General features: G+C 32.7%; 1 pseudogene; it reads left to right on the top strand.

Moving 5' to 3' along the window:
* The first annotated feature begins 1,161 nt into the window (after window positions 1–1,161).
* The window catches only part of LOC106463663, a 119,763-nt pseudogene continuing 114,080 nt past the window's right edge, over window positions 1,162–6,844 (top strand).

The following is a 6,844-nucleotide window of genomic DNA, read 5'->3' on the forward strand; positions in this document are numbered from 1 at the left end:
GTTTAACTTCAATGATGTTGAAGCCAATATAAATGCCATGAAGCAATACTTAATCTTACACTCGTTTAACTTCAGTGATGTTGAAGCCAATATCAATGTCATGAAGCAACACTTAATCTTATACTCGTTTAACTTCATTGATGTTGAAGCCAGCATCAATGTCATGAAGCAACACTTAATCTTATACTCGTTTAACTTCATTGATGTTGAAGCCAGCATCAATGTCTTGAAGCAACATTTAACCTTACACTCGTCTAACATCAATGATGTTAGGCCAGCATCAATGTCTTGAAGCAACATTTAACCTTATACTCGTTTAACTTCAATTATGTTGAAGCAAGCATCAATGTCTTGAAATAAAACTTAACCTTATACTCGTTTAATTTCAATGATGTTGAAGCCAACATCAATGTCTTAACGGAACATTTAACCTTATACTCGTTTAACTTCAATTATGTTGAAGCCAGCATCAATGTCGTGAAGCAACACTTAATATCATACTCGTTTAACTTCAATTATGTCTTGAAGCAACACTAACTCAATGCATCAGCTAAAGAATATCATATAATAAATGACCATGGGTGATGATCACTGATGAAAGATGATACCTTTTATTTTATTTTCAAGCAAATACTCATTATAGTATTAAACCTGTCAATTATTGACAAATTTGGTGGGTTTCAATAATGTTAAGCAATAATCTAAGTCAAAAATTATGTTTCTCATTTACAAGTAATACCATTTCTACTTATACACAGACGAATACATGTTGAAAATGGATTAAGAACTTTTTAAACATGCATAAAAAATTCTAAATAACAGATCTGGAGTTAAAGAAATGTAAAAAAAAAGTATTATTTATTCTTGTTGAGAGTTTTTTTTTAATTAAGATATAATTTCGGATACCAAAACTATCTTTGACAATAAATATTAGATATTTTTCAACACATTAGTATCTGAAAAACAGGTGTTATTAATACATCTCCAGTAAAATGAGAAGTGTGCTAATATATCCTTATAAAAACAATGTGTTAGATATATGAGGAAAACACCTAACTGGTATCTGGTAAATAAACCAGTCCCTAGATGGCGCTACAAAAGCTCACTTTCCAACCATCGTACCGGAACTTGCAACAGTTTCGTGTCAGTCTCGCGGTGGAATCAAGCAGTGCTACAAGAGCTGGGATTTCTGTAATTCCCGGATTTCTCGACGTTATTTGTAATTGAACAGTGTTTAATATTGCTATCTGTTTAATAATATTCACATAAATCAGGCAAGACAAGTACAAGGTCAAGAAATTTTACAGTAATCTTCTGTACAGGTATATCATGTGTTTTCAAGAATTGTGAATGACTTTACTCTGCAGTAACTCATTCGACGACTTTTACTTTGTCACGTAAAGAAGGTTTTACTTAGCCAAATAAGAATTATTTCGAAGATAGCAACAAATCATACGATATTATATCTTCTATGATACGTGGAAAAGGTTTATTAATTCAGCAGTTCATGCGCTTATATTGAACAAAAAAAATTAAATTCAATAACAGTTCAGAATTTTGTTTTCCTATTTTTTGTTTATATAAAGAAGGACTTTGTTTGAAAATCTGTAAACCGTTTTTACATTTAATATATGAACTGTTCTTCTCATCCAGTTAAGTTTCTGCCAATTTCTTCTCTTGCCTACGATATAATGAGCTTGTTTATTCGGGTTATATTTTAGTTTTAGTATAAACTAAAATTTCGACTTAGTTGGAAGTGGATCTATGTGGAACTATCCACGAGTTAATGGGTGAGAAACTTGAATTGATACACGTTGTGAACGAGACTCAATATTCATGTTTTTTTTTACAGAACATGGAAATTACCCACGATAGCTAACCATGAAATTCTATTGTTAACTCAAATAGATCTATTTGTAGGAGACGGTTCTTAAAACGAACAAAGCGTTTGAAGGGTTTTAGTTTGTGATGTTAAATTTCTATTTCCTTGTTCATCATACTAATGTCGAAACTTCATTTGATTCTCCTAATTTATGAAGTTTTCCCGTTTGTAATCGTTGAGCCTACTGACTCAGACCAACAGACATTAAAATGGACAGAGAGGGATCGTGGTTCTGATTCTAGAACATCATATATTTGGAGTCAATCTTCAACTCTGTTAACTTTCACGAACCAATCACCTAAAAGTTTCGGTGGACACTTTTTTGAAAATTTTAATGTAGAAGGGTATTATTCAAAACATCTTTTCCGCAATGAAATTGCCCAATCAGTTCCCTGGCGCAAGAAGTGGTTAGAAAAAGAGAGAAGTGAAGAAAAAAATATTCCACGAAGAAATGTGATAGCAAAGACATTTCAGAGCAAACCTAAGGAACCTGAAATTGTAGTAAGAAGGCAAACAAGTCAAACTGATGAGATCACAAAACCGTTTAGTTTAACAGAAAATAAATATGGCTCTTCGGAGCGTCAATTTCAAGACAAGTCGTTGAATGGAAGAAGAAGTCTGCTTAATGTTTTCATTAGAGAACCACATTTCACAACTTTTCCTGTACTTCAGGAGGACATCACAGACAAAACCACCGTTATTGATGACCTGAATGTTTCACTTAAGGCTAATTACTCTCGCTTGTCTAATAAGGAAGAGAACGCAATGACTCTGCTTGACGAAAGCTCAACTTCCAGTATTCTATGTGATGTAAAACATCAAGAAAAAAATCATTACAGTGCAATTGTTAATGACGAACCACAAACTACCCCAAATTATTCGTCCGAGAGTAAACCCAAACTTCCAAAAATGGAAGACACAAATTTTACTGAAGCAAAACGACGTGTACGTAATAAATCTCGACAAATTGAAAATCCTCAAACATTTTTTATTCACGGTTTGTTCGAACTGACGGGAAATACCTGTAGAACCGATTCATTGGCTGGAAAAACAGAGTTGGCGGCTGCAAAATTAGCAATTAAGCATGTGAACGAACAAAATGTAATTCCTGGCTGTAAACTGGATATGTACATAGATGATACTAAGGTAAGCTGGATTATTGTTATCTTTTTTTATGACGTAGTTGGCACGGGTAGATAGGTTGATTGGTAGATTGGGTGGTATAGTATATATCTGGATTATCTGAAACCCATTTCTTAACAACTATCTGTTTTAGTGTTAGCATAGAACTTTAAGTTATAAGTAATGGTGAAACTGCTGTAAATTAATAGAACTTTAAATTACGAGTACTGGTGAAACTGCTGTAATTTAATAGAACTTTAAGTTACGAGTACTGGCCAGTACTCGTAACTTAAAGTTCTATTAAATTAAAGCAGTTTCATGAAACTGCTTTAATTTAATAGAACTTTAAGTTACGAGTACTGGTGAAACTGCTTTAATTTAATAGTACTTTAAGTTACGAGTACTGGTGAAACTGCTTTAATTTATTCACTACTCATGGTAAATAGAGTAGAAAACTTTTCAAAATGCGTGACCTTTTCTTTGTTTATCAACACAAATGGCACGACGGGAATCCAATTCCGAATTCTAGTATTATAAGCCCTAAAGCTGAGTCACCGGGGAACTGCACTGAATCTCTTTTGTTCTTGAAGCTTTTCACAATCGACTAAGTTCATTGTGTACGCACCTTAGAGGTATTCCTGTATGGAAATTATTATTTTTAAGACTCTATAGTTGAAAGTTATAACACAAGCTACTGATCTACAGATCCCGTTTAACCAACAAAAAAAGTTGTTGTTGGTTTTTCTCTCACAACATTCTAAGTATGTGATGCTATAAAAACAATCATACCTAACTGGTTTATCACATTATCCTTCTTCGGAGAGGACTATAGCCAAACGTATGTTTTCTCATCCCTTCCTTTTCCGTGTTACCACTGTCGTGGGTGATTATACGACATAAAGCAACACTCCTCGAAGTGGAAACAAGAAGTTAGCCTACCACTAATTCTTCCATTGTTATCATAAATTGACAGTTTCCTCTTACTGAGCACATCAGTTAATATAAGTAGTAATGAAGAAAGAAAGCGTTTAAAGTGCACTGTAAAAACTTTAATTGTTGATTAAAACCAATATTGTGTTATTCCACAACAACACGGTATGTTTCTACTCCCTACACACACACACACACACACACAAACACATAGACTTGTGTGAATTATGATAAAATTGATTGTTTTAGTGATCTAAACCCAGAATATTATTTGTTTTCTAACAACGCACATGATGTGTGGTTTTCACATACATCGTTGGGTTGTGAAATCACTTGTTGTGTTTTTTTATGACGAGTTCCAAGGTTTGAACCGTTCAGGTGTAACATATCTGGATACGAATCGCTATGCCTTCGAGGTAATTTTTAAATACTGTTTTATGCAGTGTTTGGCTTTTAATTTATGTTATCCAATACTTTAATTTCGTTATGTGTATAAAATACCACTCAAAGATCGTGCATCAGTCAAAATATCTGTGTTCTATTTTGTTAGCTCACAATGACTTTAACTTGTTCCACAGAATATACATTGTTTTGTTTATAACACAACTCGTTTATACAGTGTACACATTATTACCTAGCGACAATCATAATATAAATAGTAATGTTTGTATATACAGAGTTAACATTTAAATTAACTAAAATCCGTTAGTTAAACATTCATACAGCCAAGGTAAAACTCTGAAATATTATATGTCTATATTCAATATTAGGTATATTAAATAAGTTACTACAGCCCGCTCGCTACACAAAAGTTGATCACTACCAAAAGAAATCCCCCTGTGTTAGCATATAAAATGGGTTTCTTTTTCTTATCCTTTTAAAACATACACTAAACAAATATTTAACAGTTTCTATCAAAATCAACAGTCGGTTCTATTCGATGTTTCTGTGACCTTGCCGAAGAGGGTTCGTGGTAGACGTGTTTCTTTTTTAGATAACCCAGCTATTTTTTCAGATTAATTCATTGAAAAGCTTTTCGTCAGATCGTCATATTGTGTAGTGCGTGGACTTTATTGCACGAGTTTTACTGTAGCGTAGGGTGTCAGATCACGAGGAACACAGAGTTCGAAATGAGATTGAATTGACAAAATTCTTGTAATTAATTTCTTGGTAATCATTATTGAATTCGGTATTCTTCTATTTAAAGAAGTTGGTTTTACTATATATATATATATATGTATATACATTTTTTGATAAACTTTGTTACAGAGATAAATTAGTTTGTTTTCTCATGGGTAATCGACAAAATCCTTGTTATTGTCATTGAGTTGACTGTTGGATAGAAGTTTTCATTACCTTGCTTATAAATTAAGTTATTGTTTGCCTAAGTTTTAAACATATTAGTGTGTAGCGTGTCGGGCTAAGGATTGGAGGATCCAAATCTCGAAATGTACTGCTGAAGAATGATCTACACTTTATGTTGTGGAGGCGTTATAAAGGGGACAGTCAGTCCCTTATTCGGTTCAAAGAGTCGAAAAAAGAAAGCCCTTGTAAGGATGGACATTGCTGGCGGGTTACCTTATCTCTGGTAAGTAGCTCATAATTAGAAATAGCTATAGTTGACCCTTATGGGTCTCTGAACTAGCCATTTAGTTCATGTGGGCATAAGGTTTCTCTCAGATTGAAAATACTTATTCCTAAACATATACACGAAATGAAAATACCCATTTGCTTAGACACTAGCAGTAAACATTCGATTGAGTTTGTTAGTTCGGTGATGCAGTAGTTTTTCAATTTTAATTTTTCTTAATACTTGTAGTACACTTTCAAGAACAACACCTTTAGTGTCAGAAATAAGTTAGTTTTGTTTCCTCGTAGTTGATAGGCAGAAAATGTATCACTGCCTATGGAATATTCGAAAGCAACTTTCATTACTGTGCTCATAAATTATAATACATTCAGAAATTAATAATAATAATATAGAGGAAAAATCTACACAATCTTGGCACCCTGTCAATTACTAATGATGAAACAAACTAATTTATCTCTGTAACAAAGTTTCTGTCAATTACTAATGATGAAACAAACTAATTTATCTCTGTAACAAAGTTTCTGTCAATTACTAATGATGAAACAAACTAATGTGTATCTGAAACTAAGCGTGTGGCTCTTGAAAGTGTGCTACAAGTATCATCGTATTTTGAACATAAACAGGAAATCTCCTACACGTGTTTTCACATGTTAAAGCATTATATTTTCTATGTTAATTCTTTATAAATTTTCAATTCGCCTCAAAGTTTTAGTCATATAATCTATTTTTGATTTACGTGTCAGAATAAGTAGTTTATTATTCTGTAGAAAAATATGTTTTAAAGTTAGACTTGTAAGTAATGGTAATACTTTCAAGCTTATCAAACTATTTACTACTTTCTGAAATTAAAAAGAAAAATATTATGTGTGGTAATGAACTGAATCAAGGAAAGGGAAAAAAATATTTCCAAAATAATAATACTCGACCTTCTATAGACAAAGTTGGATTATTTTTTTACTTAAATGTTAACTTGAGCTAGCGTTTGTATCCTCGAAATAAAGAGCCTGATAAATGTTTAATTGTAAAAAAAAATAATAATAATACAACTATAGTACATGTGATAGAGAACGGTTTTTCTCATTCTTTAAAGCTGTAAACTATGTAATGTAATGAATACACATTTCAGGGTTAACAAAAAACAAACAAATGGAAGTTATATTTAAAACCAGTGATAATTGTCAGTAAATTAACGGAATTATTCCGCTGTGCCCCCCCCCCCAGTTAGTTTTTTACATAACTTTAGCACTAACGGTCCAATAAATTTGCCCCCCCCAGTGGTACAGCGCTATATCTGCGGACTTATAACGTTAGAAACCGGG

The sequence above is a fragment of the Limulus polyphemus genome, unplaced genomic scaffold (assembly GCF_000517525.1).
Source record: "Limulus polyphemus unplaced genomic scaffold, Limulus_polyphemus-2.1.2 Scaffold1456, whole genome shotgun sequence".
Lineage (NCBI taxonomy): Eukaryota > Metazoa > Arthropoda > Merostomata > Xiphosura > Limulidae > Limulus > Limulus polyphemus.